This window comes from Ranitomeya imitator, chromosome 2 (assembly GCF_032444005.1).
Source record: "Ranitomeya imitator isolate aRanImi1 chromosome 2, aRanImi1.pri, whole genome shotgun sequence".
Lineage (NCBI taxonomy): Eukaryota > Metazoa > Chordata > Amphibia > Anura > Dendrobatidae > Ranitomeya > Ranitomeya imitator.
In genome coordinates, this window is record NC_091283.1 from 694,058,749 (window position 1) to 694,082,916 (window position 24,168).

At 42.9% G+C, this 24,168-nt stretch overlaps 1 protein-coding gene across 4 annotated transcripts in view; it reads left to right on the plus strand.

Annotated features, from left to right (window-relative positions):
• ZMIZ1 (zinc finger MIZ-type containing 1) overlaps positions 1-24,168 on the plus strand; it is an 816,521-nt gene that overhangs the window by 264,362 nt on the left and 527,991 nt on the right. For all 4 annotated transcript variants that reach the window (XM_069753082.1, XM_069753084.1, XM_069753085.1 and 1 more), the window contains exon 2: positions 1,732-1,833. The gene's annotated coding sequence lies outside the window, so the exon portion shown is untranslated. The remainder of the gene's footprint in view (positions 1-1,731; positions 1,834-24,168) is intronic.

Sequence of the window (24,168 nt, forward strand, 5' to 3'; positions counted from 1 at the left end):
CAAAGTGCTCACCACACATCTAGATAAGTTCCTTCAGGGGTCTAGTTTCCAAAATGGTGTCGCTTGTGGTGGGTTCCACTGTTTAGGCACATCAGGGGCTCTCCAAACGCGACATGGCGTCTCATCTCAATTCCAGCCAATTCTACATTTAAAAAGTAAAATTGCACTCCTTCTCTTCCAAGCTCTGGGGTGCGCCCAAACAGTGGTTTACCCCCACATATGGGGTATCGACGTACTCAGGAGAAATTGCACAACAACTTTTGTGGTCTAATTTCTCCTGTTACCCTTGTGAAAATAAGAATTTGTGGGCGAAAAGATAATTTTTGTGTAAGCAAATGCGATTTTTTTATTTTCACGGCTCTACGTTATAAACTTCTGTGAAGCATTTGGGGGTTCAAAGTGCTCACCACACATCTAGATAAGTTCCTTAAGGGGTCTAGTTTCCAAAATGGTGACACTTGTGAGGGGTTTCCACTGTTTAGGCACATCAGGGGCTCTCTAAATGTAACATGGCGTCCCATCTCAATTCCAGCCAATCCTGCATTGAAAAAGTCAAATTGCGCTTCTTCACTTCTAAACTCTACGGTGCGCCCAAACAGTGGTTTACCCCCACATATGGGGTATTGGCATATTCAGGAGAAATTGCACAACAAAATATATGGTTTAATTTCTGTTTTTACACTTGTGAAAATAAAAAAAAATGGTTCTGAATTAAAATGTTTGCAAAAAAAAGTTAAATGTTCATTTTTTCCTTCCACATTGTTTCAGTTCCTGTGAAGCACGTAAAGGGTTAATAAACTTCTTGAATGTGGTTTTGAGAACCTTGAGGGGTGCAGTTTTTAGAATGGTGTCACACTTGGTAATTTTCTATCATATAGACCCCTCAAAATGACTTCAAATGTGATGTAGTCCCTAAAAAAAAATGGTGTTGTAAAAATGAGAAATTGCTGGTCAACTTTCAAACCCTTATAACTGCCTAACAAACAAAAATTTTGTTTCCAAAATTGTGCTGATGTAAAGTAGACATGTGGGAAATGTTATTTATTAACTATTTTTTGTGACATATCTCTCTGATTTAAGGGCATAAAAATACAAAGTTTAAAAATTGCAAAATTTTAAAAATTTTCGCCGTATTTCCGTTTTTTTCATAAATATTCGCAAGTAATATCGAAGAAATTTTACCACTAACATGAAGTACAATATGTCTCGAAAAAACAGTCTCAGAATCAGCGGGATCCGTTAAAGCGTTCCAGAGTTATAACCTCATAAAGTGACAGTGGTCAGAATTGTAAAAATTGGCTCAGTCATTAAGTAGCAAATTGGCTCTGTCACTAAGGGGTTAATATCTTCAGTTTACATTCATCTTGTCTGTCATTTTTTTTTGAAAGGGCAAGGGAACATAGCCTGCACACACTATGGGCAGCAGATGGTAAAGGATAGTCATCCCCTTTAACTGATGTTTTTTTTTCCCCAAGCACTGCACATGCCAAGAACACAAGTGGTATTCAAATACACTTTCAGTAAAAATGGATCCTTTCACAACAGAATAAAAATCGGTGCTTATAGATACTGTATGGATACCCTTGTTTCCGTTTGTAAAGAAATTATTTGTTTTTTTGTTACCCAAATGGATTTGTTACAAATTTATTTCTGACGTACATGTGAACATAGTCTAACATGGCCTGATTTTTTGTTTTATGACTTATTAAAACTTTTTCCATTTTGTTTTAGGACATAAAGTGTGTTTCTGCGTGGTGGTGCGAGGTTCCTGAAGCTGCCAATGTAGAACTGGACAAATACAGTCTTCAATGAATTCCTTGATGCCCAAACCTGGTAAGCAGGATGATGGAGGAGTTTGTGCAATTCTCAATGCTGTGTTTTGTCTTACATAATTTAAGTCATAGACTGCTGTTTGCTTAGATGTGACTCCAGCTGGATTGTCTGGATGATCTGGATCACTCCCAGAGAACAGTATGGACTGTTATGACAGAGGACACATTTTCCTGCTTACATGAAAAAGTGAATGTTTTATATGATGCATATTGAGAATACGATATATGTTTTGCAGGGTTTAAAGGGCTTGTCCTGTCTAGAATGACAAGTCTGCAGAAACTCTGTGTGATTGAAGACTTGGGAATTCTCCCAGCACATGCACTTGACCGCCGTTCCTGGCGCAGACACTGGCAAATCCTCGCAGCACAGAGTGACTGCAAACTTGTCATTCTAGACCGGAAAACCCCTTTACAACATATTTTGTTGGAGGAAGCTTATAAATGTTGGTTTACTCGGCAAGGTTCCTAAACTAAGCTTGAGTTGCTGTTCAAGTTTGTTAGAACCTAGTGACACAAACTGCACTATTTACCTGTTCGTATCCATGTACTACACATCCCCTGAACTGTCAGACCTATACAATTATATTCTCTTGAAAGACTACACAGGAAGGTTTTCTGGCCCTTCTGTTTGAGAATACATTGGCAACTATATAATTTTGCCGTGCTTTGTATGCATTTCTTTCTGTGTCACCTTACCATACCTGCACTTGTGCCCTATTATTAGCTCTGAAAGGGTGTAATCTGCCAGACAGCTTCTTTTCCTCGAAAGAATGTGAATTCCCTGATGCCAGGAGCTTTTGAGGAGGATGTGTTTTGTTATATTGCCTATCCTTACTGAGGGGAGACCTGACTTAGGATTGTAGTGTAGGATTTGTTTTTTTGTTTCCTTTTGTGCTTTTTACATAAATTGTTAATGACCAGGTCTGTAGTATTTTCACTTTGAACTGCTTTTGCAGCTCTGTAGTAAAGTTATTTTTGCCAATTGCAGTCATATTCTATTCATTTCGGGAGATGAATAGTTTGTCTGAGTTTAAATGTGATTGAGGTGCAACACTAGACTGTCACCAACAGAGGCACTCTTTTTTGGGTAATAAAACAAACACATGAAAAAAAAAATAAAAATGGAAGAAATTTCCTTGAATATGAACCTCTTCAGAAGATTATTTATTTATTTATTATGCATTTCTTATATAGCGTCATCATATTCCGCAGCACTTTACAAACCTTTTCATCACTGTCTCCACTAGCACTCAATCTAATTTCGCTATCAGTCTTTGGAGTGTGGGTGAAACCAGAGAATCTGGAGGAAGAAGCCCACACAAACACAGGAAGAACATACTATACAAACTCCTTGTAGATGTTGTCCTTAGTGGGATTTGAACACAGGACCCCAGCCCTGCAAGGCAAGAGTGCTAACCACTGTGCTGCCCTATATATAGTACAGTGCTAACCATTGAGCCACCGTGCTGCCCTGTATATAGCACAGTGCTAACCACTGAGCTACCGTGCTGCCCAATATACAGTATAGTGCTAAACCCTGAGCCACTGTGCTGCCCTGTATATAGTATAGTGATAACCACTGAGCCAACGTGCTGCCATGTATATAGTATAGTGCTAAACTCTGAGCCACCGTGCTGCCATGTATATAAGTACAGTGCTAACCACTGAGCTACCGTGCTGCCAATATACAGTATAGTGCTAAACTCTGAGCTACCGTGCTGCCCTGTATATAAGTACAGTGCTAAACACTGAGCTACCGTGCTGCCATGTATATAGTATAATGCTAAACTCGTAGCCACCGTGCTGCCCTGTATATAAGTACAGTGCTAAACACTGAGCCACCGTGCTGCCATTTATATAGTATAGTGCTAACCTCTGAGCCACCGTGCTGCCCTGTATATAGCGATACCAAATATGTCTATTTTTTTATTTTTTTTTTACATGCTTCTATTTTTAATTGGGCAAATGGTTGGTGATTTAAACTTGTTGCGATTTTTCATTTATATTTTTAAAAACATTTTTTTACTTGTTAAGGCATTTAATAGTTCCGTTAGGGGACTTGAAGCTGCGATCATTTGGTCTCTTGTACCATACATAACAGTTCTAATGCACTGCTATGATAGTGAAAATCTCAATGTCCTATCAATTCCAGGTAAATGCTGGCTTTCTCCTTCGCCTCAGTGGGGGACACAGGACTGTGGGTGTATGCTTCTGCCGCCAGGAGGCTGACACAAAGTAAACTTGAAAAAAAGTTAGCTCCTCCTCCGTTGTATATACTCTGACACTGGCTACTGAAGACTCCAGTTCATGCTTAGTACCTCTGGGTCCCGGGTCTTTTGAGGGTCCGATCTCCCCAACCAACAACTGGCAAGCACGTGCGAGTTTCTCCACGTATCCTTCCCCGCGACGTGGGATCCCTTAACGGACTTGGCCCTGACGACCCTGAGGTATTTAGATCCTGGGCTGTACAGGTGCCCGTTTGATGTCCGTGTGTCCCCCCCTATTTCTACACCTCTGCTCTGCTGCAGTGATAGACGGTCCCTCTCCTTATCCTGGCAGATAATGGAGTTAGGGTGCCTGCACCGTCGTTTGCCTCCCCCCGCTGGATTTACGCCGGGGGTACTCAGCCGGCAGTATGGGGGGAATGGCGGAAAAAAAAAGAAAAAGAAAAAGGGGGGCTCCTTACAAGGTGCAAGGCAACTTTAAAAGATGCTGATTTACCTGCATCCCTCGGGTGTTTTTTTTTCTTTCTTTTTTTTTTTTTTCTATGCGACGGTGTTCCGGTGGCGATGTGCGGCAGCTCCTGCTATAATTATCATGCGCCGAGGCTGTGCGGTGCGCCTGGCGCCGCGGCTCCAGAGGCTTCAGGCTCCGGCCTGGCCTCCAGCAAACACTTCCGGGTTGCTCTGACCCGGGCTTCCTCCCAGCAGACCGCACCGTGAGGCCCCGCCTCCTCCGGCGCATCCACTTCCGGTTTCGGTTTCCTTTTGGCTCAATGGAGAAATTGAGACCCCGACTTCTGGCCTACTACAGGCCGCACCGCATGATGGCGGTCCCGCCTGCTGAGGCTTGCTGGGGATAAAGGTGAGCTCTTTCTGGCTCCACATCTCCTCATCGCGGTATTCGTGGGGACACAGGACTGGGGTAAGTGCTTCACCCTTCAGCTGGCAGAAGCATTATTTTTCCCAGCCTCAGGCCCTGGGTATAGCTTTTTACTGATTACTATGTCTAGAAGGGTTAAAACTCACACGGTCTTATATACCGTTTGTGTGGCTTGTCGTGCTGCATTCCCGCACTCCCAGAGCAATCGTCTCTGCGAGGCCTGCGACTCTGAACGCGCCCAGGAGCCCCCCTGCCAGCTCTCCAGCAATCTCTCCGGCTCCTGCCCCTCAAACAGATGCTGGGGCAGCTCCGCCGGAATGGGTCACGTCCTTGTTGCAATCCATGGCGTCCCTAACCGAAGCAATCAAATCCTTTCAGACCCCAGCAGTCAGGGCCAGCAGTCCTTCTGTCTCAGAGAGGGCCTAAGGGTCTCAGGAACCTTTGGCCTGCAGGGGCCATGCCTGCACTAGACAAACGCGTGGAAAGCGGATTCGCACAGCGTCGCCCGGGCTATCAGGTGCTTCGGCATCCCGGAGCTCTGTATCGCGTTCTCCTTCCCCTGCAGAGAGCGGGGAAGTTGAGACAGACTATGAGTCAGAGGAGTCCCTTAATTTTGAGAGTCCTGGGTTTCAGGAGTCTGTAGATAGCCTGATTGAGGCTGTCAATCAGTCCCTGGGGATAGAGGACGAGCTTGCCTCATCCTCAGATCATAAGATCTCATTTAAACGGGTTAAACTGGCTCATAGGGTTTTTTCCTCTCTCCCTGAGTTTGAGGACTTGATTCGACGTAATTTGGAGCACCCGGACAAGCGTTTTTCAGGGCAAAAAGCCTTGAAGGTTAGGTACCCCTTTGCTACTGAGCTATGTAGTAAATGGGCAGAAAATCCTTCTATAGATCCTCCGGTGTCCCGTTTAGCCTCTAACACGTTTCTATCTCTCCCTAATGGCTCGTCAATTAAGGATCCTACGGATCGTCTTATAGAGAGCTTAGCTCGTTCCGTTTTTAAGGCTGTGATATCTTGGTCAGAGTCTTTAACAAAGGCTTTTCAAGAAGGTGATTTGTCAGCAGAGTTGGCGGAAATGTCATTTCAGATAGCTCTTGCTGGTAGCTATCTGATCAATGCATCCTTAGATGCTGCAGACTGTGCCTCTTCAGCTGTGGCTAACGCTATCGCCATTAGAAGGGCTCTCTGGTTAAGAACATGGCGGGCAGACTCTACCTCTAAAAAATCGCTTACAACCCTTCCGCATCAGGGGGATCGCTTATTCGGAGAGAAACTGGTTCAGCTGATTTCTGACTCCACAGGAGGGAAGAGCAAGTTTCTTCCACAGCAGAGGGTTAGACAACCTTTTCGTCGCCAATTCCAGGCCCGTTTCAGACCCTTTCATAATGCTAGATGGGCTCCAGCATCGGGCTCTGCTGCATAGGGTCGACCCAATCAGGATCGAGACACTCGGGTCTCCTATACGGCCAACCAGGGGGAAAGAATGCGTTCTCAGTCAACTAGATCCAGAGGTTTTCGGCCAAGTGACTGGAGGCCTCCTCAGAGCGCCTCCAACAGAGTAGGCGGACATCTACTTCTGTTTTGCCAGGTCTGGCTTTAGGTAATCCACGACCGATGGGTGGGAGAGCTCATATCTTCAGGTTACAAGATAGAGCTGGTCTGTCAGCCTCCTCCCCGGTTCTTCCCATCCCGTCTTCCCAGGTCCGAGTCCCACCGACAAGACCTGTTCAAATCCATAGAGTTCCTTCGTCGCAGCGGAGTCATTTCTCCTGTTCCAAGGGAAGAAAGGTTTCAAGGGTTTTATTCCAATCTTTTTGTAGTACCCAAAAAGGACGGAACAGTAAGACCTATCCTAGGTCTGAAACTCTTAAACAGGTTTGTCCGCGTTTGTCACTTTCGGATGGAATCTCTTCGGTCAGTGATTGCTTCAATGGAAAAGGGAGAGTTCTTGGCCTCAATAGACATTCAGGATGCCTACCTACATATTCCCATTTTTCCTCCTCAACAAAGGTTTCTCAGGTTTGCTTTAAACAACCTACATTTTCAGTTCATGGCTTTACCTTTCGGGCTGGCTTCCGCCCCCAGGATGTTCACGAAGGTCATGTCAACTGTGGTGTCCATTCTGCACTCCCGAGGCATAGTGGTCTTACCATATCTGGACGATCTCCTGATCAAGGGGCCAACCTTTCAAGCTTGCAGGGAGAATGTCGGCATTACTCTGGACACCCTTGCTCGTTTGGGTTGGCTAGTAAATTTAAGAAAGTCATCCCTATAACCTTCTCGGAGGATCTCTTTTTTTAGGCATGATTTTCGATACCTCTCGAGCAGTATCAATCCTTCCCCAGGACAAGGTCCTAGCCCTTCGGCAGGAAGTGAGGAACCTTCAGCAACCGTACCCTCATACGATCTGGTCTTGCATGAGGGTGTTAGGAAGAATGGCGGCATCTATAGAAGCAGTACCATTCGCGCAGCTTCATCTTCGACCTCTCCAACAGGCGATCCTAGCAGTATGGAACAGGAATCCTCTCTCCCTCAACCGCAGATTTCGGTTGTCTCCCCAGGTCAGACAGGCTCTCTCATGGTGGCTAAACAGCTCATCCCTACTTGGGGGGGGGGGAAGCCCTTTTCCCCAACCAATTGGCTGGTGGTCACAACAGAAGCCAGTCTCCTGGGTTGGGGAGCTGTGTTTTTTCACCACACAGCTCAAGGGCGCTGGTCTCCTCTGGAATCAGATCTCCCCATCATTCTCTTAGAAATTCGGGCGATTCGACTAGCCTTGCAGCATTTTCACCATCTTCTGGTGGGTCGCCCTGTCCGAATTCAATTGGACAACGCCACAGCCGTGGTATACATAAATCATCAAGGGGGCACCCGCAGCAAGGCAGCCATGCAGGAGGTAAAACAAATACTGTTCTGGGCCGAGAGGAATCACTCGGTGATTTCAGCTGTTCACATTCCGGGTGCAGAAAACTGGGCGGCAGATTTTCTGAGCCGTCAGGGTCTAGTGTCCGGGGAATGGTCTCTCCATCCCGAAGTATTTCAGCAGATATGCCATCTATGGGGGACCCCGGATGTGGATCTAATGGTGTCCAAGGGGAATGCCAAGGTACCCAGGTTTGTCTCCCGGTACCGAGACCCACAGGCATTCGCCGTGGATGCGCTAGTACTAACTTGGAACCAGTTCCATCTCTCTTATCTGTTCCCTCCTCTGGCATTACTTCCGATGGTTATCAAGAAGATCAAGGCGGAAAGAGCGCCTGCTATTCTGATCGCCCCGGATTGGCCGCGTCGGACCTGGTATGCGAACCTAGTTTACAGTTTCTCACCGGGGTTCCATGGCGGCTCCCCGATCGGCTGGATCTTCTATCTCAAGGGCCGATCTACCACCAGAACTCAGGGGTCCTACGTTTGACGGCCTGGCCATTGAATCTTGGGTTTTATCTGAGGCAGAGTTCTCCCAAGAGGTAGCAGATACCATGATCAGCGCACGCAAACCCGTTTCTGCCAGAATTTATCATCACACTTGGAGAGTTTTTCTCTCTTGGTGTAGAGAGCGCGGGCTGCGTCCTTTGCGTTTCCACGTCCCAAATTTTCTAGCCTTCCTCCAAGCGGGCCTGGATTCAGGGCTTGCTCCAAGTATTCTTAAAAGGCAGATTTCAGCCTTATCGGTCCTTTTTCAGCGTAGGATTGCTACTAGCCGTCAGGTCAGGACTTTTTTTTTCAGGGAGACGCTCATAAGGTCCCTCCTTATAAAAACTCCTTAGGAAGCTTGGGACCTTAATTTGGTCTTAAGGGCCTTGCAGGAGGCTCCTTTTGAGCCTCTGCAATATATTTCCTTGACTGTCCTTTCCTGGAAAGTCGTATTTTTAGTGGCCATAACTTCCATAAGGCGGGTATCAGAGCTGGCAGCCCTCTCCTGTCGTACTCTGTCTACGTTTTCATCAGGACAAGGTAGTGCTCAGACCAGCACCTTCCTTTCTTCCGAAGGTTGTTTCCTCTTTCCACATTAATGAGGATATAGTTCTTCCCTCCTTTTATCCAGCACCTACGCACCGTGTAGAAAAAGCTCTCCATACGTTGGACCTAGTGAGAGCTCTGAGGAGATACATTTCCCAGACGGCTCCTTTCCGCCAGTCAGATGCTGTTTGTCCTTCCGGAAGGTCGTAGGAAGGGATGCGCGGCCTCGAAATCTACTCTGGCCAGGTGGATACTAGTGGCCATTCAGGAGGCTTATCGCGCCAAGGGCATGATGATTCCGGCTGGAATCAAGGCTCACTCCACTATAGCAGTGGGGGCTTCCTGGGCGATTCGGCACTAGGCCTCAGCAGAACAGGTTTGCAAAGCTGCAACCTGGTCTAGTTTGCATACTTTTGTCAAACATTATAATGTCCACTTCCAGATCTCTGCAGATGCAAGTCTGGGTAGAAGGATTCTTCAAGCGGCGGTGACGCACTTATAAGACAACCATTATCTGGATAATTTCTACTGGTGAGTTAATTTCCCACTCAGGGACTGCTTTGGGACATCCCACAGTCCTGTGTTCCCCAATGAGGCGAAGGAGAAATAGGGATTTTTGTGTTACTCACTGTAAAATCCTTTTCTCCGAGACGCTCATTGGGGGACACAGCTCCCTCCCTGGTAGCCTGTTGGCTGCTTTTGCTATATCTGATTTTGTAAGTTAGTAGGACTTTTTCTAGACATAACGTTTCTGTATTTATGCTGTTGCATTATTTCTCATGTTTTGTTCTCCTACTGCTTTTGCACCGAACTGGAGTCTTCAGTAGCCAGTGTCAGGGTGTATACGACAGAGGAGGAGCTAACTTTTTTTCAAGTTTACTTAGTGTCAGCATCCTGGCGGCAGCAGCATACACCCACAGTCCTGTGTCCCCCAATGAGCGTCTCGGAGAAAAGGATTTTACAGTGAGTAACACAAAAATCCCTATTTTACAGAATTGTCAAGACAAAGGCGGAGGTCTGCAGCAGACCTCCAGCTGTCATGGTAATCCGTCAGCGCCCCACGATCACGTCACGGATGTGTCCATGGATGCGTGGAATGATGCCCTCCCACCTGTCGGCCCGTGTTATTTTCCACTGTCAGAGATTGACAGCAGCATTTAACAGCGGTTAGAGGCACCTAATGGCTGATTAAATCAACTATGATTTGCCGGGAAGATGTGGGTTCAGTGTGTGAGGCCGCATTAAATTCAGGGACACGAGATATGACGTGTCATGTGTCATATGTCATCAAGGAGTTAAGGCCAATCTGCTTCTATTTGCATAACTGATGCAATGGATCATTTATTCCATTTATTTGTTCCTATATGGAGTCTGTCATTAAGAACAATCCTCCTAAGCCGTCTATATGGGCATGTAGGTCACAAAAAGCTGAATAAAGTGATACCTTGATATCTGCAATCCAATGTCTTATTCTAGAGAAATCTACATTTTTTATATGTAAATGAGCTGTTCAGGACAATGCCGGACATAGATCTGCATGAGACTCCGCCTCCAGAGATTATATTAAATAAAAGGGGCATTAAAGCTCTAGAGGCAAATTCTCATGCAGATCTGTCCTCCACCCATGGATCTTAAAGGGACACTGTCACCTGAATTTGTGCAGGCATGTACTACGGAGGACAGAGAATGAACTTCAATCCAATATTGCAACCAGCATGCAGCCAGTGGGTAAGGAAAGGGTGAATCAAACACCCAAAAACCCCGCCTCCATGGCTGAAGATTGTTCCCTCCAAATTCAGGTGACGGAGTCCTTTTAAGAGTTCTTTTACATATTAAAAAAATGAGGATTTCTCTGAAATAAGACATCAGATTACAGATATCAAGGTATAATTTTATTCAGCTTTTTATGACCTACATGCTCGTATGGATGGCATAGGAGGGTTGATCCTATTGACTGATGCCCTTTAAAACGGAACACACAAATGAATTATCTAAACAGACACATGAAAGCAAATCATTTGTTCAAGTGAATTTATATCCTATTTCTGATAAATAAAGCAGATGAATGGACATGTGAACTGAGGCTAAGAAATGATCAATCTCTAATGTACCTCCAAACAAGGGCAGAGATTTAAGACCACTAATCCTTTTTTTTACCTTCTTTTAGCATTTATACATTTGCCTGTTGTAGTCTTGTAAAAATGTTTACCTCAAGGCATTGGTGGTGGCTATACAGGGGTTAAGCTACGTTATTGCTGTGTAATGCTGATTTATAAATAATATTATTGAGAGAGATGACATTGGAAGAGAATATCATTCAGAACCTAACTTTAGATGTGGCGTAACATTCCTCTCATAAGAATGTAAATGAAGTCATGTCACTTAGGGACAGTGTGACTGCACTAGATCTTTGGAACAGGTTGAAATGAGAATTTATTATACCATGGTTTTGTGGTAGTTGGTTGGTCTTGTAGTAATATGTCCTAGAGCCTGATGTGTGTGTACTTTTAAGTACCTTTGGAATATCCTTTTTGTATTTTAACCCAATCATTTAAAGGGAACCTGTCACCCCCAAAACGGAAGGTGAGCTAAGCCCACCAGCATCAGGGGCTTATGTACAGCATTCTGGAATGCTGTAGATAAGCCCCCAATGTATCCTGAAAGAAGAGAAAAAGAGGTTAGATTATACCCACCCAGGGGCGGTCCCGTTGCGGTCCAGTCCGAGGCCTCCCATCTTCTTACGATGACGTCCTCTTCTTGTAGTCATGCTGCGGCTCTGGTGCAGGCGTATCTTGTCTGCCCTGTTGAGGGCAGAGCAAAGTACTGCAGTGCGCAGGCGCCGGGAAAGGTCAGAGAGGCCCGGCGCCTGCGCACTGCAGTACTTTGCTCTGCCCTCAACAGGGCAGACAAAATACGCCTGCGGCGGAGCTTCAGCGTGAATACAAGAAGAGGACGTCATCGTAAAAGATGGGAGGCCCCGGACCACAACGCCCATCAAACTGGGACCGCCCCTGGTTGAGTATAATATGACCTCTTTTTCTCATCTTTCAGGATACATTGGGGGGCTTATCTACAGCATTTCAGAATGCTGTAGATAAGCCCTGATGCTGGTGGGCTTAGCTCACCTTCGATTTTGGGGGTGACAGGTTCCATTTAATTTTGGTTTTTACAGGTCTTGAAGGGACTGGTGACCTAATTTAAAAGGAGCCAGGCATCTTTGAAATAGCTATTTACTTGCAAATATAGAGTTAATTTTATTTTACTCACTTAGGCTAGGTTCACATTTGCGGTTGAGTCCGCAGCGTATCGTCCGCAAACGCATGCAAAAACATGATAACCCAACGTTTTTTATTCGCATCAGCCTACGCATGACGGCAAAAAAATGCAGCGTTTGCATGTGTTTGCGCTTTTTATGCGCATGCGTTTGGTATTTCCAGGAGGGCGTGTCTCAATGGGCATGTCTAAATCAGTTCCTGGACAGGCGCAGTCCGAAGTATGGAAGCACATTGAACGCATGCGTACTCAAAGACATGTGTGCACATGCGTTCCCATAGACAGTAATGCGTTTTTAACGCACTTATCCGCATGCCTACGCATATTTGACGGAAATTTTCCGCCATAAAACACATCGCTGTGTACACACACTGTGTTTTTGCCACCTCATAGCTCCATGACACACAATCTGCTGCCCCTCTTCTTTATTTGCTTTATATTGCAGCTTTGCTTCTTGTGTCTGTCATGGAGCTGTGATGTGGCAAAAACACGGAGGACTGAAAAACGTGCAAAAATATAAATACAATACAAAAGGTCAGGGGTCAGCAATGCTCACCTGCCCAGGTGTCAGCACTATTGCAGTCAGGATGTTGAGTTTTCTGTATCCTGAATGCACTAGTTGTGACACACGGGCAGGTGAGTAAAGATATGAGGTGAATTAGCTCCATCATCTCTTCTGTCAGCATTAATATATAGAACTATAGACTGAAGAGACGATGGAGCTAATCCAACGTCACCTACCATAGCACTGACCTCAGAGAGAAGAGGTGTAGTGTAAAGCATGGGTTGTATAAACCAATTTGGTTATAATCCAATCCCTGTCTCATGCAATTTTCATGATACAGCGAGTGGATTTTATAAAAACTTTAGTTGTGAACCGGTGATCACCTTATTAAACTTTAAACAAAATGATTGTAATACACAGGGCACTTGGAACAGGTGTTAAACTAGAGGTGTTTTATTATCAGCAAACATTACAAGTACATTTTAATAATTACAGGTACATAACATTACATAACATTACAAGAACACTAAACCATTTCATCTTGCCAGGAAACACGTCCACTCTCCGAAACAAAGTGGGACGCAAATGTATCCCTCATTTGGGCAACTTCAACTGTTGCCCTGAGAGGGTGATGGTAATCTGGCAATGGGTTACTTACAGGTTCATCAAGTTCAAAGTTGGGTCGTTCTTTAGCCATTATGTAGTTGTGCAGCACCACACAAGCCTTGACAACCTCATCGACTGTCTCAATTCTGAGATTAATGGCTGTCCCTAAAATGCACCATTTTGAGACAAGGATACCAAAGGCACACTCAACTGTTCTTCGTGCCTTTGTCTGTCGGTAATTAAAAATCCTTTTTGTGTGTGTCAAGTCCCGACTGGAGTTTAATTTAAGGAGGTTTCCATACATCTGAAAGGCATCATCCCCAACCACAACAAATGGCATTGGTGGGCCTTGAGTGTTGGTAAGAGATTGTGGCAGGGGGAAATTGAAATGATTGCCATACAACCGTTGGCCTATGTTTAAATTTTTAAATTTCTGGGAGTCATTATCACGGCAAAATGATCCAATGTCGACGGCGACAAAACTACAGTCCACAGCTGCAATTGCCATGAGTACTATGGAAAAATATTTTTTAGAAATAAAGTGCTAGGATCCAGTTCCAGCCGGTTTGGTAATTCTAATATGTTTTCCATCCACTGCTCCCAAACAGTTGGGAAAATTACAAATTTGCCAGTATTTATCTGCATTTTCCTGCCAGAATTCCATGGTGGGTAGGGGGATAAATTCCTCACGGGGAACATCCCACAAAGCCCAGCAAGTGTCTGCGACAATCCCAGATAGAAATTCCTATCTGGAAATGGAGCGATGATAGGCTCTCTCCGGTAGCCAGGAATCTGTCGAACAGAGAAAGAAAAAAAAAATTCAGAACAATAATATTTATGACTGGGGTTTTGCAGAACAGAGAAAGAGAAGAAAAAAAAGAAAAAATGAAAAGGACATTGCTTTTATAACAATAATATTTAGGACCTTTTTTTGCAAAACAAAAAAAGGGAAACTATTAAGTGTATTGCAGAACAATAAGAATTATGACAGGCGTTAATAGTTAAATATTACGTACCTTAGTGTTACCAGCAGACGATCCACAGCAGCTATCGCTCTACGGAGCTGGGTGTCCTGCCTGCTGATGGCTCCTTGTACACAGACCAGCAATTCCATGAAGCTGTCTTGAGACATCCTCGTGCACTCTAAATATTTCTCCGGGTTTTCACGGAGCTGTATAAGGAGTGGTAGGCTCCACGGCTCTGTTGGAGTTCAAGAATCGGGTGCTGCCCAAAGCGCCGATGCCTTCTTCTCTGTTTTTCTCTTTTCTGTTCTTGCTCACAAGCAAATGCAAAGGAAAGAAACAAGTTGACATCCAAATCCAGATTCCGATAGAAACTCTCCATGCGAAGTTCCATCTTGACGCAGGATACAGGAGCAAAATCTGAGGATTTCATCTGTACAATGGTGTATATGCAGAAATCCAATGAGACACGCCCATTTAGCGTGGCTTGTTTCAAGGAAATTCTCCTTGAAATTTTTTTTCCTATCAAACGCATGCACATAAAAAACGCTAACGCATGCAAACTTTGCATTTTTTCCCGTCATGCGTAAGCTAATGCGAATAAATAAGATGCGTTTGCATGCTTTTTGCATGTGTTTGCGGTTGCAAACAAAACACTGTGGACTCAAATGCAAATGCGAACCTAGCCATGGACATGCATGCAGACATGCACACAGAGACACTCACACACACTCACTTAGATAAGTACATAGACACGCACATAGATATTCACACAAACAGACATGCTTATAGTCACTCTTAGACACATGCATGGAGATACTACTTGTAGACATGCACAAAGACAAGCATGCAAACACGTACAGGCATGCCCACAGACACGCTTATAGACATGCCCATAGACATGCTTAAAACACGCATTCATGCAGACATGCTTATAGACACACCCACAGACACGCTCGCGAGACGCTTATAGACGCTCACGTGCAGACATGCACAAATACATTTTCGCAGACACACTTAGACATGCTCGCAGACACGCTCATATGCATACACATAGACAAGCACACAGATACTCATGCAGACACTTAGACACACACACATATACACAGATATATATATATATGTGTGTGTATATATATATATATATATATATATATATATATATAAATATATATATATGTGTGTGTATATATATATATATATATATATATATATATATATATATATATATATATATATATATATATAAATGCAAGCACATACATATTTGAAGACTTATATACAAAAAATCTTATAAAATTCATATGTACAGACATATAAATATACAGAAACAACGTATATGTACACACTAATTAGGGGAGGTTTTTTTTTTAACCTTCCCCCGACTTGTCTCTGGCCCACATGATCCTTTGAATGACCTCCCCCCCCCCCCCCCCAACCCCGGCCCAGCGCTCATCGGACCGGACCATCCCAGGTGAGTTATTTTTCTTCTCTTGCAGGTCGGGTTGGGGGCTGATATACAGCATTATAGAATGCTGTATATCAGCCCTGAAAGCTGATGGCCGTATCTCTTATCGGCCAAACCTGGTGACAGGTTTCCTTTAAGGACATAAAATATCTAGGTTTGAAAAGTGTATTGAGTGAAGCCATACACATCTAGTCAGAATATGACCGGAAGTATAAAAATCACATACTTGCGGATACATGACTGCCCAGTCTTGGCATCAACACCAGACAATCAGGACAACATGCTGTGTGCATGTTTGTAAGGATTCAGAAGTCTGCAGTCACATAGAGTGAGTATAGACATATATATCACAACACCAGACGACTCCTTTAAGGCCATTTCCTACAAGGCCTCTAAGGGGGTTAATTAAAGGGAAAAAAAACAAAAGGATAATACTGATACTCTTTGAAAATCTTCTCTGTATGGACTCTTGTGGGTTTTTGTGTTTTGTTTTTATAGAGAGAAAATGGTGTGCACTCAGGTCCAGTACGAGGAGGTGCCGGTAAAACAGACCATGAGGTCCAAACAGTCATAAGTCAGAAAATTACCGCACACTCAAAGTTGATGTGATGCAAAAAGTATTTCATAAGTTTATTATGTTAACAAGCAAGGTTGCCACCAAAAGAAATTGCGTGCAGAAAGAAACCCGACGTTTCGACCCTCCTGATTAAATGCATAAAGGTGGCAGAAGATTAGGCAGGAGGAAAGTTCCCTCATTGTACAGTAACTTAATGAAGTATGAGATAGGGGTATGGAAATCCTCGATAGGTAATAATTGTTAGGAGGGATGACCTCAGCTTGTGTGGTGGGCCTTAATGCAGCGTGATACCGGGGTATTGAACCCCTTTTTAGGTGTTGTATGTCCGGTAGGATGGCTTCAGCTTGCGTGATGGGCCTGTATCCTCATAGATGGCCGTATAAAGCGGCGCTCCCGCGCCCTGCTGAAAGTGGCGTGTTTTGTTTTTAGGCAAAGACTGTGGAGGTTAAAGTAGCCATCCCTATCATGTTAGTATTGTTCTGTTCTGAAGATGGTGGTGATCCTAACTCTGGGGTTGACCCATGAGATGTCAGTTTATCATTCACATTAGCAACACCTGCATTTCAATATGTTGGACAAGACATATCTCCCTGCCCTTATGGGCCAAATTATCTGAGAACTTCAGCTCTTTGACATCTTTATTATCCTAGTAAGGAGATTAACACCAAGAGTGTTTGTACAGTCAACCTTCCAACTCCTTTTTCCACCCTGCCAGGCTTTGTATTTAATTATTGGTTGGTTTGCTATTCATCTCCATGATGCAGTGTATACAGACTCATTTTGATATGCTTTTCATAGTTCAGGTTAGGAATCTGAATTGAATGAAGTGATGGTTTGAAAATCCTTCGTAATTACCAGAATACTGGATTTACTCATCCTCTTGTTTTGGCAGCAAACATGTTAATATGCCTGTCTTGTTCTTGCCCTATTTGTTTATCCACCCTAAAAAATCATGGTGCAGGAGCCCAGGGGTGCAGCTTCAGTCACTGGCTGTCTGCGACTGGCAAGGGTTGTGACAGCGTGTTCTTTCCTCAGGAAAATAATTCTGTCATAAGAACATTCCCCTAACGGGAACATTTTGTTTTTCTGCTGCTCTCTGTGTGTGCGTGTTTGTGTTCAGAACTCATGGCATATGCTTTGTAAGAAAGCGAGACGTACAGAGATTACTGATAGCAATTATAAATGCAATAATTGTGTGCAGTTGCGCACAAACATTATAATAATAATGATAATCTTTATTTTTATATAGCGCTAACATATTCCGCAGCACTTTACATTTTTGCACACATTATCATCACTGTCCCCGATTGGGGCTCAGAATCTAAATTCTCTATCAGTATGTTTTTGGAATGTGGGAGGAAACCAGAGAACCCGGAGGAAACCCACGCAAATACGGAGAGAACATACAAACTCTTTGCAGATGTTGTCCTTGGATCTATCTTATATAACAGGTTTATATCCAGTGATCACATTAGTGATCTAACGTGTTGGATTCCACAATGTATTACTTAGGATGTATGTGATGTAACAGCTTGTTTTGGCAGTGTTAGTTGGATTAAATCATTGAAATCTTTGACACTGTAAAGTTAGCTATTCTTTGTCAATTTTTCAACCTCATTGTGTTCTTTTGAAGGTTGAGGGAGATGATGATTGATGTGAGTTTCCAGCGATAGTAGAAATGTCTGGCAGGTCCTACTGGGTTACAGAATAGGACGCCTGGATGTGGCGTCCCTCAAAATCGTGGATAGATAGTTTGCTCAATGAGAGATTGTGGTTGTGATCAAATAAGATTTCTTTATTGTACTGTCTCCAAGACCCCTATGTGTGCCTTGGGAACATTTTGCCTGGCTTTCAATCATGCTACTGTGTTAGTTAGATAGGATAGTCAATGGCTCGCTGACCACCAGTTTCTGTAAGATTGAAGCCCGTATATAGGTAAGTGCAAACCATTGTTTTATAAATCCTTAGGAAGCAGAAAGCTTTTGCCGAGGGTACTATGTACATAGTGGAACTTGACTGGATTCTGGGTGGTGTAAATTGCTCCTAGAGTAGATTGCCATTTCCTTAGCCTGTGCATTGATTTTCTTTTTATCATGACGGCACCTTGTAGAATGAGAAACCAATAACTCTACAGGAAGCACTTGGGCCATAAGTTAAATATGCTACTATACTAATGGACAGAAATCCCTTTCTAGAGAAATGTAGTCCATTAACTGATGCACGATAAGTACAAAAATGGGGAAAGAAGAACAATGTATCCAAGCCTGCAAATTGCGGGGAATGTGTCCCTGAAATAGGGTTTTTATCACCGTATTAATGACACCTCATTGAATAGAATGTGGACTATTAAGTAAAAATGTGTCCTGAAGCCAGAAACTGAAAAATACCAGGCATGAGGTTGGGCAAGAAGGGCTCTTGAACATTTTTAGTCCAGTTTTTAGCAACAAGGCTTATTTTGAAATGCTGAATTCATAGTTTTGGAGCTGCAATTACACCTTAGTTCCCCTGTAGCCATTAAGATTTGTTGTTGGAGATTTACATATAGTATACATTGCCTCCACCTCTTTTCTGATCCCAATCCCCTGGTCACATACAGTATGTTGTAATTTACAGGACAATGGGGAAAGCCAAATAATAGTTGTGATGATAACTGTATCCCCACGTCGTTTGAAGTTAATTTTTCCAGAGGTCAACCAGAAGGTATGTGCTCCAGTAATGCCCTCTATTCATATTTTTGAGAAGGGTTTTGACTACAGCCTGCTGCAAGTGTGTCCTCTACTATTAGACCTGCACTTATCTCCGTGGCACAGAGTCTCGCCTGTTTGAAAACTCCAGTAAACTGTACATATATGAACAGCATAGATCGGAGAATATATTCGATTTATATCAAATTTTGTGTCAATTTTTTTAAAATTAGAAACTGCCAAAAATGGGTGTCACAATTTTGCCCAATGCAAAAGATTTCATCAGCTAGAAAAGGCTCACATGACCTTGGGTACAGCTGAAAGCTCTTCCACCATAATGTCATCACATCACATTATATAGCCACATTATACAGTTATATGAAAAAGTTTGGGCACCCCTATTAATCTTAAGTTTAATGTTTTATAAAAATTGTTTTTGCAACAGCTATTTCAGTTTCATATATCTAATAACTGTTGGACACACTAATGTTTCTGCCTTGAAATGAGGTTTATTGTACTAACAGAAAATGGGCAATCTGCATTCAAACAAAATTTGACAGGTGCATAAGTATGGGCACCCCACCAGAAAAGTGACATTAACCCCTTTCTGACCTCAGACTGGATAGTACGTCTGAGGACAGAAGCCCCGCTTTGATGCGGGCTCCAGCGGTGAGCCCGCACCAAAGCTGGGACATGTCAGCTGTTTTGAACAGCTGACATGTGCCCGTAATAGGCGCGAACAGAATCGCGATCTGCCCGCACCTATTAACTAGTTAAATGCCGCTGTCAAACGCAGACAGCGGCATTTAATTACCGCATCCGGCCGGGCGGCCGGAAATGACGTCATCGCTGACCCCCGTCACATGATCGGAGGTTGGCAATGCTTCTCCATTGTAACCATAGAGGTCCTTGAGACCTCTATGGTTACTGATCGCCGGTAGCTGTGAGCGCCACCCTGTGGTCGGCGCTCACAGCACACCTGCAATTCTGCTACATAGCAGCGAACAGCAGATCGCTGCTATGTAGCAGAGGCGATCGTGCTGTGCCTGCTTCTAGCCTCCCATAGAAGCTATTAAAGCATGGCAAAAGTAAAAAAAAAAAAGTTAAAAAAAAATGTGAAAAAATAAAAAAAAAATATAAAAGTTTAAATCACCCCCCTTTCGCCCCAATCAAAATAAATCAATAAAAAAAATATCAAATCTACACATATTTGGTATCGCCACGCTCAGAATCGCCCAATCTATCAATTAAAAAAAAACATTAACCTGATCACTAATCAGCATAGCGAGAAAAAAATTTGAAAGGCCAGAATTACGTTTTTTAGGTCGCCGCGACATTGCATTAAAATGCAATAACGGGCGATCAAAAGAATGTATCTGCACCAAAATGCTATCATTAAAAACGTCATCTCGACACGCAAAAAATAAGCCCTCAGTTTTAGCATTTAGTGAACCTAGCAAAAAAGCCAAACAAAAAACAAGTGTGCGATTGCACTTTTTTTGCAATTTCACCGCACTTGGAATTTTTTTCCCGTTTTCTAGTACACGACATGCTAAAACTAATGATGTCGTTCAAAAGTACAGCTCGTCCCGCAAAAAATAAGCCCTCACATGGCCAAATTGACGGAAAAATAAAAAAGTTATGGCTCTGGGAAGGAGGGGAGTGAAAAACGAACACGGAAAAACGAAAAATCCCAAGGTCATGAAGGAGTTAATATTTAGTAGATCCTCCTTTTGCAAAAATAACAGCCTCTAGTCGCTTCCTGTAGCTTTTAATGAGTTCCTGGATCCTGGATGAAGGTATTTTTGACCATTCCTCTTTACAAAACAATTCCAGTTCAGTTAAGTTTGATGGTCGTCGAGCATGGACAGCTCTCTTCAAATGATCCCACAGATGTTCAATGATATTCAGGTCTGGGGACTGGGATGGCGATTCCAGAACACTGTAATTGTTCCTCTGCATGAATGCCTGAGTAGATTTGGAGCGGTGTTTTGGATCATTGTCTTGCTGAAAGAGCCATCCCCTGCGTAACTTCAACTTTGTCACTGATTCATGAACATTATTGTCAAGAATCTGCTGATACTGAGAGGAATCCATGCGTCCCTCAACTTTAACAAGATTTGCGGTGGCGGCATTGGCCACACAGCCCCAAAGCATGATGGAACCTCCACCAAATTTTACTGTGGGTAGCAAGTGTTTTTCTTGGAATACTGTGTTTTTTGGCCGCTATGTATGACCAAACAACTCAATCTTGGTTTCTTCAGTCCACAGGACCTTCTTCCAAAAAGAAATTGGCTTCTTCAATTGTGCTTTTGCATACCTTAGCCGAATCTGTTTGTGGCGTGCTTGCAGAAACGGCTTCTTTTGCATCACTCTCCCATACAGCTTCTCCTTGTGCAAAGTGCGTTGTATAGTTGACTGATGCACAGTGACACCATCTGCAGCAAGTTGATGCTGCAGCTCTCTGGAGGTGGTCTGAGGATTGTCCTTGACTGATCTCACCATTCTTCTTCTCTGCCTTTCTGATGTTTTTCTTGGCCTGCCACTTCTGGCCTTAACAATAACTGTACCTGTGTTCTTCCATTTCCTTACTATGTTCCTATGGAAATTGACAGGTTAAATCTCTGAGACAGCTTTTTGTATCCTTCCCCTGAACAACTATGTTGAATAATCTTTGTTTTCAGATCATTAGACAGTTGTTTTGAGGAGGCCATGATGCGACTCTTCAGAAGAGATTCAAACAGGAGAACAACTTGCAAGTGGCCACTTTAAGTAGGTTTTCTCATGATTGCATACACCTGGCTATGAAGTTCAAACCTCAATGAGGTTAGAAAACCAAAAAAAGTGCTTTAGTAAGTCAGTAAAAAATAGGTAGGAGTATTTAAAACAAGAAAATGATAAGGGTGCCCATACTTATGCACCTGTCAAATTTTGTTTGAATGCAGATTGCACATTTTCTGATAGTACAATAAACCTAATTTCAAGGCAGAAACATTACTGTGTCCAACAGTTATTAGATATATGAAACTGAAATAGCTGATGCAAAAAAACTATTTTTATAAAACATTAAGCTTAGAATTAATTTGGGTCCCCAAACCTTTTCATATAACTGTATATAGCACAGCAAATCAGCAGATACTATCATATCCTATATAAAATCTACATTTTGGGGTGAATCTGGATAGTGAGTAGATGACACAACTTGCAATAGAGAAATAGAGAAAAAGCCATAAAACAGTGAAGACATTTTATATGTGGTGTTTGCTGAAGAACATCAGAAGTGAAAAAAGATTAGTTCGTGTGTATAGCCTGTGAACAAAAGAGAATAATATAACAATTCAATTGATGGCTAGGGAGAGAGATGGAGAACGAACAGCAGTGATTGATCAATGATTACAGTGCAGCTGTTGCTTCAGTTACACATTTTCTTTCATTCTTCATGCAGAAGCAAACCAACAATATTGCTGTAGAAAAAAAATCTTTAAGCCACGCAAAATGCACGTGCCACAAATTACTGTACTTCTTTTTTTTTTTTTTTTTTTTTACTTTTTATCTCTTTATATTGGTTTCTATGTAAATATGTTCCTAAGGCTTCTTTTACACTTACTGTGATTTTACCGGTCCTTTTTTGCGGGCCGTATCGCCGTAAATTTCACGGTCGGCCGCAAAAATGGTCCTCAAAAATCTTGTGGATCGACGGTTTTCTGGATTAGAATAGTAGGGAAAAAGTAGGGACGAAATAAAAAAAAAACGGAATTCTGATGTGCCCCATTGATTTTCCGTAAGCCGTGAAATATATCGAGCAAGCTCAATATTTTTTCACGGCCGTAAATATGGCATGCATTTACCAGGTGTGATTTTGGCCTATCCTTTCACACACAGCTCTCTTCAAATCGTAATGGTTCCATGGACTCATCCTATGAACTCTGAGCTTTAGTTCCTTACATAAATTTTCTATTGAATTCAGGTCTAGTGATCGGCTGGGCCATTCCAACAGGTTGATTTTCTTTACCTGAAATCAATTGAGAGATTTCTTGGCTGTGTGTTTGGGATCATTGTCTTGCTGAAATGTCCACCCACGTTTCATCTTCATCATCCTGATTGATGGCAGCAAATTTTAATCAAGACTGTTTCAATACATATGTCCATTCATCCTTCCTTCAATCATATGGAGTTTGCCAGTGTTGTATGCTGAAAAACAGCCCCACACTATGATGTTCTCATATCCAAACTACTGTGTGTATGGTTGTTTTTTGGGGTGATATACAGTGCCTTTCGCCACATAACATGGTGTGTATTATGGCATCCAAAGAGTTCAATTTTTGTGTCTTCTGACCAGACTACATTCTCCCAGTATTTCACAAGCTTGTCTAAGGGTGGTTTCACATTTGCGTTTTTTTTTTGCGGTAAAAAACACAAAAAAAGCATACTTTTTTCCCCCTATATTTAACATTAAAAACGCATGCGTTTTTTTATGCGCTTTGACGCGTTTTTGCAACGCATGCGTTTTTTTCTGCATGCGTTGTGTTGCAGAAATGCAACATGTAGTATTTTTAGCAGCGTTTTTTTTTGCCGCGAAAAAATGCATGCGTTTTTTTGCAGCAAAAAAATGCATTGATATCTATGTAAACGCATGCGTTTTTAACCACATGCGTTTGCATGCGTTAAAAACGCATGCGTTTAAAAAAAAACAAAACACACTGATAAACCACCCCACACCATAAAATTGATAAAGGGATCCTACCCCTAACCCTAACCCTAGCTCTTTCTGTTTATAGTGGTTTTTTTTACTTTATTTTGATGATTGGCAGCTGTCACACATTTATCTGCATGCGTTTAAAAAACGCAAACACATGAAAAAACGCATGTAAACGCGTCAAAACGCCGCGTTTTTTTCACCACATGCCAAACGCATGCGTCAAAAAACCGCAGCGTTTGCACGCGTTTACATGCGTTTTTTCACCATGCATTTTAAAAAAAAAACGCATGCGTTTTGAAACGCAAGTGTGAAACCAGCCTAAATGTTGAGAAAACTGTAAACTTTCTTGAACATGCTGTTTGTTCAGCAATGGAGCCTTGCATGGTGATCCTGCTGATACCATATTTTTCCCTTGTAATTTCTCATTATTAGGCCGGCGTCACACTCAGCGTAGGGAAATACGATCCGTATTTTACAGGCGTAATATGCAGAAATAAT